The sequence below is a fragment of the Podarcis tiliguerta genome, assembly GCF_965153285.1.
Source record: "Podarcis tiliguerta genome assembly, chromosome: 6".
Lineage (NCBI taxonomy): Eukaryota > Metazoa > Chordata > Lepidosauria > Squamata > Lacertidae > Podarcis > Podarcis tiliguerta.
The window spans coordinates 42,465,798-42,479,575 of record NC_139539.1 but is presented as its reverse complement, the minus strand read 5'-3'; the positions used below and the strand labels follow the sequence as shown (position 1 = coordinate 42,479,575).

Here is a 13,778-nt window from a genome sequence, read left to right as displayed (position 1 = left end):
GGGACTCCACTCCAGATACTCCATGACCATATGTTGTATAAACAAAATTAAAATTGGACTGCACAATCTCTAAACACACAATGGACCGACTCACACAGAAAGCTTAAGTATGGTTTAGCATTACAAGGGTAAGCCACAGTGAAGTCTTGGGCTTGTGTTATTCTCCCATTTCTCCTCTCTTCATCCAGTGTGGCTGCACTTCCAAATTTCTTCCTGGCAGCAGTCATGTACAGGGCAGCTCACAGGCCCAAGACTTGTTCACATATTGTTAAACCATAGTTTAGCACTACATACAAATAAGGTCAATGTCTCATTTGTACGCAACCTGAATTCCATGCCAGGAAAGGCACATTACTGCACAGAAAACATTTATTCACTAGAAATAACATTACTAAATCATATTATGCTGTTTTAATAGACTTTTTATCATGCTATTTTTCAAGGCTTAGCTCTTCAAGAACAAACTAAGTTATGAATTATATAGAGCTGCTGCAATCCTGAGCTGTAGCAAAGACAAAACATTTGCTACAGATTGTGGTTAAAAAACAGAATGTTTAACCATGATCCCAGGGAAGAAAAACCTTGGCCTAGCGGAGCAACAAAGCAGCTGTCACCTCCCTGGGAGGCAGCACGTTTGTGCTAAACCGTGGTCTGGCTTAATGTTACACGCAAACATGGCCAATATGTCCACATCTACATATTTGTTTCAACTTAATTCTGAATTAATATTTAAAAATTATTTTTCTTTCCCACTGTTTTGAAAATACTCAGGAATCTATATCAACCGGTAGGGAACCACTATCATTCGTGATAGGTAGAAAACAGAATAGAACACTTCTTCCAGAAACTGTACTTAACATTACATAGTAAGCTCACTTAGCCTTGAAATTCTCTAGAATGATCAGGCTTACAAGTATAACCAGACCTCTTGTGAGCCACAGACAATTTGCAGAGGCATCTTACCCATCCTTATACAACAACATTGGCCCAGGAATTCTCTTTGAGGCAGTCAATAAAAATCAAGAGTTAATTAAAAATAGAATTTTAAATCTGATTTTTCAAATGTTTCATATATAGCTTTTCTTTTAAAAAATAAAAAACCTTTTAAAAAACTGACTATAATACCAACAAATATATTTAAACCTGCACTTTAATGCTCTTAAAACCAAAACATGGCATTCTACCTATTACCGAATTAAATGCAACCTTTATATTTAAAAAACAAAACAAAACTAGGGTAAACATATCTGACTTGGGGCTAAGTATTATAAATAACACCAAAGCCAGATTCACACATCATGGTTCCAGTCCAATATGCCCCTGTTATATCAGACTGGGAATGAGCCTTGTGATTGAACACTTCCCCTTCCCTCTCTTCATAAGCCAGTTTTCTGTGATGTCTGAACCACGAAAATGAAGTTTAAAGCATGCTTACAAACCAAAATATGACCTTGGATGGACTCTCTAGATTAGTGCTTGCAGGTACCCTGTTGCAGTGGTTGTGCTGCAAGCTGGTTAGCTGATTCAAGAATGTGGTGCTGAGAGGTTTCTGCTCAGTCCAATGACACTGCGGAGTCGCATGATGACCAGGCCTCAAATCCCCACTTGGACATGAAGCTCACTGGGTGAAACTGGGCCAGTCCCTGCCTCTCAGCCTAACCTCCCTCAATGGGTTGTTATGGGAATTAAATGAGGAGAGGGAGAATCTTGTATGCAACCTTGAGCTCCTCAGAGAAAAAGGCGGGATATAAATGCAGACCAGTTTGATAGGTGGGAGGGATCCATGATGTCAGGTACATTGCTTCCCTTTGCAGAAAAAAAGTTCCTTTGCAGACTTACTTGAACTCGAGCAGATTGCAAAGTAAGATCCCTGAAGCAGGTCCCCGTGGGTGTTGCAGTCAGTGCCAATCAGCTGGTCAGCACGCCTGCAATGCTCCATTTCGGCAGAGATCAACTATGCTTGGGAGCTCTGATTGTGAACTGCAGGATGCAGCTGAGGCGGGACGGGGTGGGCTCTGCTGGCCAAGGAAAAATTGAAAGCAAATGTTAAAGCTCTCAATTATTCCTTTACAGCCATGTTTTCTCCTTTCCGACACCTGATGTCACAAGTGGGTGTGGTTTGAGGAATATGGCCCCCGTGACTAAATTAGCAGAGGTTCCCCACTGCGGATCTACATGAAACCATCACAAATGAGGCAGCCGTAGCTGCAGGTTTTCTCGTTCTGCTGCCCACTTAATGAAATTCTCACCTTGTGCCTACTTTGTTATCTTTTCAGCACCAGATAGAGATCTTTTAGTTGTCCCAGGTTTCTAACTGTGAAACAGTGATGACTTTATTGCTGCCAGTTTTTAACTGCTGACTTCTACTTCAGTTTGTTAATGTTTCCATTACATCCATTTTATTTCTATTCTGTAAATTGCTCCAAGAATACTTGGCGACACAAAAAATTTCAAAATAAACATAATGGAAAATACACACTTTTATGGGGGAAAGTTGGTATACCTATTCACACTGACAAACATGGCACTAATAAATAAAATAAATGAAAAAAAACATTCTTGCTAACATTTTTAGGACACACAGAATAAATGCACAATGTACACCTATGGCAGAATTTATAAATAAACGATAAAGCTTGTGTTGTATTGCATTAATTTGTAACATTTCTATTAAATGTCTAGCATCTTTGTCAGGGCTATTTGTAAACAGAAAGATGGCATTGTAACTTTCAGTATAAATGGAAGCTACTGAGTTCTTACATAAAACAAAGGTATACTGTCATTAAGCTATGCTTGTACCTGCAGCATTAATGGAAAAGTGCTGATAATCTCAGTTTCTTCCTTTAAAATGGCAATAACAAAAAGTTTACTTAGATACTTGCTGGCAGATTTTAATTTTTTTATCCTATTAATCAAGGGTGTTAAGCAAAATCCTCCTACGAAACAATTTCCGCCCTCCCTTCCCAACAGGTGGGCAGGGTTTGTGACACTGAGTGGGCTTACCTGGTCTGGTGCCTCCCACCTGGGTCAGGGTGGCTATCGTCCCGCCCCCAGCCTGGGAGGACAATGGACGGCCGGCTGGGGGTGGGGCAAAGGCCAAGGAAAAGAGGGGTTCAGCACGTGGGCTTGCAATAGGATGTGGTACCTTATGAAATTCACTTTGCAGACTTGTCTAAAACCATGGGATACATTATCAGCAGGACATAATTATTCCTTTAATAGCAGGAATACAAGAAAATGGCCACAATAAAAGGAGCCCCACATACACAGAGGGTATACAGTCATACCTTGGGTTGAAGTAGCTTCAGGTTAAGTATTTTCAGGTTGCGCAACCCGGAAGTAATGGAGCGCGTTACTTCTGGGTTTCGCTACTCGTACATGCACAGACTCTCAAAATGACGTCACGCGGAAGCGGCAAAACGTGACCCGTGAACACGTGCAGTCGTGTGTTACGTTTACTTCAGGATGCAAACGGGGCTCTGGAACGGATCCCGTTCGTATCCAGAGGTACCACTGTATTAGCTCCAGGTCATAAGCATATGGGCTTCTTTCCTCTGCAGGTGCTGATGCAACAAGCACTCTTGTTTGCTCAATTTGCTGAATTACAGCATGCGTGCATGCATGCAAAAGAGAAAAAAGACAGGCCAGACATCAAAACAAGTTTAAAACAGAATACAATACTCACCGATTCATATTTAAATATTCCCGCAACTCAACGATCAGAGGCTGGAACATCCCCATTGCAGTCAATAGGAACTTCAACTGTTCTTCAGGAATTTACTTATAACTTAGATCTTCATCAGAAACAGGCAATGCAGTGTTATAGCCCTAAAGAGAAAGTATTCCTGTGAAACATATATAAACAAGAAATAGGCTGTGCAGCTTTAGAACATGAATCATTCCTCTAGTGGAAGAACTACTGCAGAGAATATATTTTTAATGATGGACAAAAAACTAACTAGACGGCACAATTATAGCACAGCCATTGATGAAGAAATGTCAAAAGGAAAAAGGTACTCTGGATTTCCTTTGTTTCAGAGCTTTAGCTTTATAGAAGTCTGCTACTCATATACACTTGATTCAGTCTATTACTGCTAATCAACTACCTACATATTTGCAAAGCAAAATCTAAAAAGGAAAGGCCAGCTAAAAATACGCACATATTGGATCACTTTGATTTGGATGGCTGAGAAAACAGCTTTTTGTAGGGAAATTCTACCATCCATTCAACTTTGATTCACACAGGATTTTAGAACATATCTATCTGTGCATGTACAATGCAAATATAATATGGATTACGTGCCTCCCCCCACTCCAAACAGACAAAAAACCTAGTTAACAAGAGGAACAAATATTGAGTTTAAGGAGGGCAATTTACAAGGGAAAACTAACTTGTCTGAATGCAGCAAAAGTCTGAATGCAGCATATTAACAATATGGACAGAATGCATAGTTTCATCATCCCTACGCAAGACACAACCTTACAGTGATGCTTATGATACTACAGTACTTGCTGCTAAAAAGAATCCTCACACACCAAAAACATCTGTGGGTACATAGTAAATCATTCCTCACACTGTTCTGTGCTCACAACTAGGGCAGGCTAGCTTTTCCTGGAGGATCCTTTTGTCCTTAGAAGCAATCCAATTTATCCTCTGACATCTAGCCCCATGGGGAATCTCTCTATTTGCATGTCTTTGGCCTCCCACTAAGCAGATTTCAATAGGTATGCTGAGATGGGGTTGGCCAGGGGTGCCAATCTGGAGAACTTTCCCTGAATTTTAGCAAACAACAAAGGAGTCACATGGGATTTGGGGGCAAGAAAGGGGGTGGGGTGGAAGAGGCAGAAGGGAGTACAATAGGGAACTCCCCACTAAGATTATCTAAGACAAGGAGAAGTGTCTTATTTCGTCATGAGTGGCAATTTATTCAACAGAAACCTGAGACTTGCATGAGGTGAAGATAAGCAGACCTAAAATCTAGAGAACTAGGAATATGTCAACCAACTAAATTCAGTCCATTAACTTAACTCTTTAGTTATCATTCCAAGCTGAAACAAAATCTAGGCACATGCAAACACATACCTTACAACTTCATTGAAGTCACCCCACTCTCCCAACACACAGCTTGTTCTATTCCCCACTGTTACAATCTGGATTGCAAGCTCCTCACAACAGGGACTTGTTTTGTTTCACTTATTTTGCTATGTCACATTTCAGATATATTGATGGCACTATACAAACAATCCCAAAACCTACAGCAGAGCAAGCCTGGCTTTTAAGCAACATAGTACAAACAACAGAATCTTAAGATTAACCACAAAAAATCTAGTTCTAAAAGAAAAATCATTCACAAGAAATATTGTATAAACTAACTGTAAGGCATCAATAAGCATGTGGTATGAGCCACATGATTTACTGTACATGGAGGTTTGAGGCAGTTTTTATTAAAATCACTTTCCAAAAGGTTCATAGGCACAGAGTTGTAACCATCATAGTGTCAACAGTGGTATAAAACTACACCATTATTTGACTATGCATGTAAATCACTAGTATTTTTTTTAATCCTCAGACAGACCAGGAACCAGTTTAAAAAAAAAAAGTATTTCACAGGGATGGATCTAAAACAACAGACATCCCCTGTATGCACTGTTGCTTAACTCATTAAGAATCCCAAGAGCATGTGGTAAAGTACTGTAGTTAACTTGTAAACAGTGCAAATACAAAATCTGTGAACTGTTATCAGAAAGGTTTAGTAATATTGATTGGAGGAAAGAGTATCAAAAATAACTATTAATAGATAAGAGAGGTGAATTAAAAACAGATGTGTATCCTTCCCCACTCAGTTTTACTTTTTCTGCAACGATACAAGATATCTGAGCTTATTACTTTATATTGTGTCCTTTTTCCAAGGAGCTCAGAGTGGATCTCTTTAGCTTCTCAACAGCCATGTTAGGTAGGTTAGACTGAGAGTGTGTAATTTGCCTATAGCAAATTAAGAACTCCCCAGTAAAACTTAGGAAGGCTAGTAGCACAGGAGGGATCTGAGGCAAGGTCCAAGCATGGGTGCAGCCAAGGGGAACCAGGGGGGCCCCGGTGCCCCCTAAATCAAGTAAATAAATAAAAATACTTAACGAACTGAGGTTCTGCCCACCCCAAACATAACTCTTGGCTACGCCCATGGGTCCAAGGCTAATATTCCAGATGCTAATATTCCAGATGCTTATTCTCTCACCCCAAAACATAAGGAAATGGGAGCAGGAGAGCAATCTATCTGAACAGACTTGTTTATGGAATAAATTGAGTGAGTCCTGAAGCTGTCTCCTCATCAAAAGTCCCCATCACCACATCTGACCTCTCCTGCTGCCTTAAACAAGACCAGCCACAAACACACAGACGTGAGGCAGTTAGCTTAAACTTGGTGATCTGTTTTCTCTGCCCCTTTAATAGAGTGTGTCCAAACCAAGTCACAAGCTTGACATGTCACATGAGGAATAGGAACACAGTCCTCTTCTTACAAGTTAGAAGCCTCTAGAAACCTCCTGAATCGTCAGACAGCATGGTCTTTCTTTTTTAAAATTCTCACGTCGTTTGGTTGAGAAAAATAAATTAGTACTCATTCTTCACGGTTCACTATCTGTAATTAGCTCACACTATTTTGCAGAGCAACGCTGATCCAGCTCTATAACCATTACATTGATAAAGTTTCCCAAGACGGCTTCTATATACCAGTATATACTTAGATTTATACCGTATAGGTTTGAAACTGTGTTCCAACCAGCATGCTTGTTGATAACAACACACACACAAACCACTGCCAGTTTTGTGTGTTTTGTTTTTAGCATTTTCCCCTTGAAAGTGTTTCCAGAGCCAAGAAAAGCAGCCAGCTGCAATTATAATGGCTGCATAATGTTGCCTGGATGGGAATGAAGCCAGAGTGTTTCATTCAGATATTGGACACTGTAAAAATTAAGACAAGAGTAATATATGCAAACCACACCAAGGAAACAAGAGTTTTGCCAAGGACTTGAAGAAATCCTCTGATAGAAAACCAGATTATCAGAACATCACTCAAGTGGGGCCCAAAAATGTAAAGTATAAAAACTCAAATTAAAAAACAAAAATCTTTACTGATCTGATCGTCATGATCCTATAACAGCTCCAACTGGAGTTGGTAATTTACTTAAGACCATGCCAACAATGTGGTCCTGCAGATGTTGCTGGAGTACAACTCCCATCATCCCTGGCTTTCAGGCATACTGGCTAAAGCTCATGGAAGTTATCTAGAAAGCCTGTCATAATTACACACAAAAACACCCTAGAAGTATGACACTATGCAACCATACTGTCCAAGCTATCACTACACCATCATCAGTAAAGCCATGCATAAATTCCATCAGACTTAACCACCATTTGATGGTTCCTAGTAAGCTGTTTTGTTTTTTCTATCCCACATCTTGGCAGCCACATAGTAGAGGACACAATTTGTAATGACCAAGGGGCCCTTTCCCCTAGCCACACATGAGACACTCCTCTGGGGGTGGGTCCTGCACAGCTAGGAGTAATACTTACCCTCTGTCAAGAGTTGTTGAAAGCCCCAAAGTCTTGATCAATATCACAGAAAATTGACCTCCTGCTTGTAAATAGCAATGAAAAAGATATTTCCATGAGTGGTGGGTTTCACTGCCTTTGGTCAAAGCTTAATATGGATTCCCATGTGCTTAACTGTGCTGCAGTCAGTTTTAAATATCTGCTCCAGTCTATGTACTTCTGACATATTTTCTATTTTGACAGCAGAACCTTGTGGCACCTTAGTCTAACAAGCTTACTGCAGCATACGTTTTTGTGGACTGCAGTCCACTTCATCAGACTCATGAAGTGCTATCGTAAGTTGGCAGGTATATATACATCTATGCGCATAAAGTAAAATGAAAAGAAAAGAAAGACATTTAAACAGAGGGAAGTGAAATAGAAAATAATGTAGCCTGTGATAATTTCACAATCGCTTAAACGTATATGAAAAATAAATACAGTGAGCATTTGTGCAATTGGTAAATTAACTCCTCTGGTAGGATTAAAAAAATGTTATCTGAATTCAGATCACAGGGGATAGAACTGAACTTCTTTGTAAGTTGTAATTCAGAAGTTTCACAGTCTCATCTCCTCTGAAGCTCCATTGTTCAAGAGGGACAGTTTTAAGGTCAACAGAGTCTATGCCCCCAGAAGCTGAAATGTACTCCTACTGGTTTCTGAATATTGTCCTTTCTGATGTCTTGCTTGCAGGCAGTATCCCCATCCACCACAACTTAAAACAGCTAGTCACTAGGTACAATAGGACATATAACAGAGACACAAACAAAGCGACCAGCTGATGCCAACGCTGCCCCCCTATCTACTTTGGCAGCACTATTACAGAACCTAATAATGTCAGCCACAACGTCATGGGCTCACTCACAGCTCATCTTACAGTGTGATATATGCTATCACCTTCCAGCAATGCCCTTTTGAATATACATAGGTCAAGCAGGCCCATCTCTACACAAATGAATAAATGTATACAAATCTGGCACCAGAAAAGGAAAAATTCTGCAGTATGAGAAGAACAAATAAACTTCACAAGGAAACTCCAGCATAATTCAGCTGAATTGCAATTTATGAAAAAGTTTAACTTCCTTCATTTGGGGCTGAACGGACATAATGGTTTCTTGTTCTACTACAGGAGTTAATTTAATAGTGGATGCAAAGATAATTCTATTATTGCCAGTCACCACTGTTGTTAAGGGTCACTGTGCTCATTTTGCATGCATCTAATCTCTAATTGTACTGTCACTTTGCAATGCTAATTGTGCCTTTAGTGCTGTGGTTGAAGAATCATTTTGCACTCATTTAGGCTCTACTAGAATTGTTGGCTGTAGTCCATGAAATACTATGCCATAAAAGAAATCAACTTTAAGGTGTCACAAGACTCTTTGCTGTTTTTCTTACAAAAGACCAAGATGGTTGCTCTTCTGGAAATTATTTTTGCATGTGTATTTATTTCCGTAAGATTATATATAGTACCAAATCTATCTTACATGGTTTTATCAATATGAATTAATTTTTTGTAATGGCTTAAAGCCAGAACTTTTAAAAATAACAATTAAGTAACCCAACCATGTGGGAAGGGGCACATCATATGGGTGCCAATCAGAATCAGCATCCTGCCAGAGAAGCAGTGTGCCAGTTCTGTAGGATCCATGTGGTCTGATTAGAGAGAAGTGGCTCCCATGTAGCTATGTTAACATAGCATGACAGAAAGGATAGCAAGGCAGAACAAAATGGACTCCCTTATCTTCCACACTGTAGTACTGCCATACCCAGGATACTATATCATTAACATATTTATGTCTCACCCTTCCTCTAATTGCTCAGGGCAGTGTATATGGGAGATAATCCTATGTTAGCCTCATAAATAATCCTATGTGATAGATTTCTCCAAGAAAGATGCTGACCCAAAGTCACCAACTGAGATTTACAGATTCAAATACAGGTTTAAGTCCAACATCCTACATTTGCTTTCTGTGTCAACACCCAAATGTTTTAATTATTTAGGACACCATGTTTATTTTACCTGGCTTGATTATCTGTGTACAGAGTTAGGCAAGATTGAATTCCAAAGAAAAATTGTTGAATGGGTGGCATACAAATGCCGAAGGTAAATAAAATAAACCCAAAGAAGATGAATTTGGGGGAATAGTCTTAACATTAGTGTATTAAACTTGTGATGAGTTCCCTAATGTCTTGTCTACATTCCCCCCCCCCGAACAGCCATGCCTTCAGCGTGCATTTAGCAGATGGTTTTTCAAATGCAGAGATTAAATCAGTATTTTTTATGTTCCACTTTTATAGGCAAGTGCAATATATACATATACATACAGTGTGTGTGTATTCCTAAATGTCCTTGCTTTTTATTATTGCTCCTTTAGCATTAATTCTGAATAGCTTGTTCTTAAAAATAGTTAATTGTATTTGTGTTGATACCTTTAAGCCCATGTCAGTACTCCTCAGCAAGGGACTGGGATGCTCACCACATATTTACTTCACTAGTTCTCCTTCTTGTATAGGAGATGTGATTTTAAAGAGTTCAGTGCAAATGTGACTTTACTAAGGATTGGGCCTCTTCAGAAAAATGGACAGAAAAACTATTAAACCTATAAAACATTTCTGTTATTTAGAAAATGTGTAACGTTGTCTACTAAGAGTGGTGTTTTGTTTTTTGTTTTTTGTTTTTGCATTTTACAAGCAGTATTTTAGAAGAGCTCTTCATATTTCAGCATTACGCAAAACAGAGAGCATAAAGTTCTTTATGGCACCAGTTTCCCCAACATTTTAAATTTCAAAGAAATTGGCTATGTTTGAAAGGAAAATACTCAGAATAATACTGCAAAATAATAAATGAGAGAGGATCAATAAATCCACAAACATCTATGGATCTCACTTTTCTTTGCTCTGCTGCTTACACTGTCAGTTCGCAGCACAGGCTGTAAACCTAGGAACACATGCTTTGGACTGAAATTCCACTGAAATTAAAAAGGACTCATTATGCACATAAGTGTATTTAGAACACAATGCTGGCAAACACTCTAGGCTACTATAAAGAAGCTAAACACTCCTCAGCAGTGCTATTTTTCTAGAAAAAGAGGTGCCAGAACTCACCATGAACACCTCTCTTGTTCTCTTATAATGGCAATGGAGCCCATCTGAAATGTGCTGGAACTGAGTTCTGGTGAGTTCAGGCTGAAAAAAGCCATTTTTCTCAGTCATTTCTGTGGAAATCTAGCAATTTGACCTGTCAATAAAATTAACAGCATATTGCTGATTGGAAACAATATTGCAAATTATTTGTACACATATTTTAAACTGCTCCACTAACATAACTCTTCTCATGATTAAAATAATTGTATGTTACGTTGTGTATATATGTGTGTGTGAGGGAAAGAGGAGTTGAAGGGAGAGTGGAATGAGAGTTGTGGTGATGGAAGACATTTTGCCAAGAAGAAGAAGAAGAAGAAGGTGGATTACTAGTTCTAACCCCATTCATCTCCAACTTTAGTTTGCTGTGAATTTGTTTTCATTGCTCCTCAAATAAGCATTATGCTGTTAACCCTGGGTAATTGTCATTGAGCGGCCCTCCTGATACCAGCATTCTGCAGCTTATCTAAAATGGGCTGGGAGCTACAGAGTGGTGGTGAGGTCAGGGCTGTGTAGCCTTGCTAGTGCACCCATACAGTCCCAAGCTCACCGGCACTGTGCCCTGGCCTGTCCAGGTGAACTGCAGCAACACCAATGTCAGAAGGCGGCTCTGCTGCTCCACACCACCACACAAGCTGCTACTGTCTACCTGATAATGTGTTAACAACACAGTACAGGTGAGCCGAAGCAAGCTTCTCTGAACTCAATTATCATCATCACCATCGTATTATTATTTCTGTTTATATCCTGTCCTTCCTCCTGAAAGAGCTCAATAATAAAAAGAAAGTTTATAACGTTATTGTAAAAATTATGAAAAGGTTTAAAACACGTGATCTCAGGGTTGCCAGAAACAGTGTATTTCAGTCCTTCAGTGCCTAGGTAAACAGGAATGAGGATGCGGGTTTTGGTGGCTGCTCCCAGACTTTGCAACTCCCTTCCAAGAGAAGTTAGACTGGCTCCATCCACTGGTGGAGGAACGGGGGAGCGCACTGCCCCCGGCACCATCGGGGAGGGGGGGGCACCATCACGGCTGCGCCTGGACACGTGTCAAGCACCCCCACTGCACCAGGCACCACGCCCCTGCGGGCAGTGTGACACGCCCCCAGGAGACATGCCAACCCCCGAGGGCGGCGTGACACGCCCCCGGTATGCGCGCCAGCCACGTCCCTGCCTGCCCTCCGTCCACGGTGCCAGAGCATGCCGCTTCGCCACTGACTTTATCCCTAATGTCTGTCCTCTACTGGCAGGTGAATACCTTTCTGTTCCAACAGGCCATTTAGAACTGACTGTTTTTGAGGAAAGGGCTAGTACTGTGATGTTTTTAATATCTGCATTTTTAATGGATCTTTTTATACTATCTTAATCCTATTTAGTGTTTAATTACATTTTAATTATTGTCTTTTTAGCTTTTTCTGTTTTATCTGTGTAAGCCACCCTGAGGTCCGGACTGAGAAAAAGGTGAGATATAAATATTATAATAACCATGTTTTTAAATTTATCCTGAAAGTCAATATGAAGGAGACAGGTGCACCTCACTACGGAGGGAATTCCAAAAACGGGGAATCATCACTGAAAAGGCCCTGCCACAGGCCACTGCCAACCGAGCAGCTCCTAGTGGCAGCACCAATAACAAGTCCTCACTGGACACTCGAAATTAGTAAGTGTTTGATTGGCTGGCAAAGCTTTTTGTAAAAAGGAACGTTACAGTTAAGTTATTACATTAAGAAACAGGAATAAATCATTTCTCAATGAAAGCCATTTTTATCTTTTTAAGAAATATATTCATTGATAAATATGAAACACACACACTAGAATGACATCAATATTTACTACAATAATTTCTAAGTTGAAATGTTGATCCGACGCTTGAAGTCTTTTGAACAGTTGACTGCATTTGAAACTCTTATTAGTAATAATAAAAAGAAGAGAAAAGACAGCCTGTCTACCTTGCACAAGGTCTGCTTTGCACAATTCATGCAACTAGCTCCCTGCACTTCTCTAAACATCAAAATGAAAGAACCGGTTGTCAAAAGGTAGCAGGTGGCCTGTAAAGCTGTGTTTGATTTCTAGCCTGGAGTTGGGTCATCACTGTTACAACACAGTTAGCATTTTCTCTAGTCTGTTAAAAACATTGCTGCTTATCTAGTATAGCAGTAAGCTTCTGTAATGATTTTTTAGACATTCTAAGGGACAAATATAACCTCAGTAAACAGAGGCATACATTTCTGGGCAAATGTACCAATTAAAAAATCACATTCCCCGCTCCCATAAAAAACCCTGGTAGAAACAGCCAACTTTATTTTAAAGTGGGATTCAGAAGTAGTGTCATTGATGCTGTTCAACAGATGGAGGAAAATAGGGGTTACTGACAATTCATTTAAGAGTGGGCAACACATAGACTAGTAGAACTGATAAGAAGGCAGAGAAGGCACATATCAGCTTTTAATGCCAGTTGAAAGTGTTTGTTTGACTACAGTGTAGAAATGTTTAGCAGTGCTGGTCCTATTGGTGAAAAATTGGCCTGAATTTATATACGTTATCTATTGCTTTTAATACCAATAGCCATGAGGATTAGATAAGAATTCAAACAAAGAAGAAAACATTCAATTTTCTTGCATTACTTATAAATTAAGTTTAAAAAAATGTTATGTTTTAACTGACTGATACAACACGGGTGTCAATGAATAAACTGATCTCAAATAAATTATTCTTCCACTGTGCTTTCCTGGACAGAAGATTTTCTGCTGTGATCCATTTAGGAAAAACTAATCAAGATTGCATAAAATTTTGCATTATTAGGAGAGCTGAGCCATTCTGGAAGAACATGCCACACATTCTCAAAAACATACCTACTACTCCCTCAAGGATCAAACTCAGGGAAAACTGGCTCTGCCAGGTTTTAGTACAAGCTAGATTGTAAAGTGTTGATTGGCTGGCACATATGATGTCACAATCCCTCCTCCCCAGGGCAATTTTGCAATTTAAGACAACCACATAGGAAGTTCAGTCAATGAAAAATGTACATGCAGTCCAACAGCCCTTCTAAAGG

At 39.7% G+C, this 13,778-nt stretch overlaps 1 protein-coding gene and 1 long non-coding RNA gene across 9 annotated transcripts in view; one reads left to right on the top strand and one right to left on the bottom strand.

Moving 5' to 3' along the window:
- Nucleotides 1-13,778, bottom strand: part of USP49 (ubiquitin specific peptidase 49) — a 53,259-nt gene that overhangs the window by 16,498 nt on the left and 22,983 nt on the right. For 4 of the 8 annotated variants that reach the window (XM_083445714.1, XM_083445720.1, XM_083445713.1 and 1 more), the window contains exon 2: nt 3,686-3,828. The gene's annotated coding sequence lies outside the window, so the exon portion shown is untranslated. Of the gene's footprint in view, nt 1-1,839; nt 2,019-3,685; nt 3,829-13,778 lie in introns of all 8 variants that reach the window. The other 4 variants (XM_083445715.1, XM_083445719.1, XM_083445716.1 and 1 more) reach the window with 2 other exon arrangements.
- The window catches only part of LOC310679992, a 52,047-nt gene that overhangs the window by 36,210 nt on the left and 2,059 nt on the right, over nt 1-13,778 (top strand). The gene's annotated exons all lie outside the window — the stretch shown is intronic.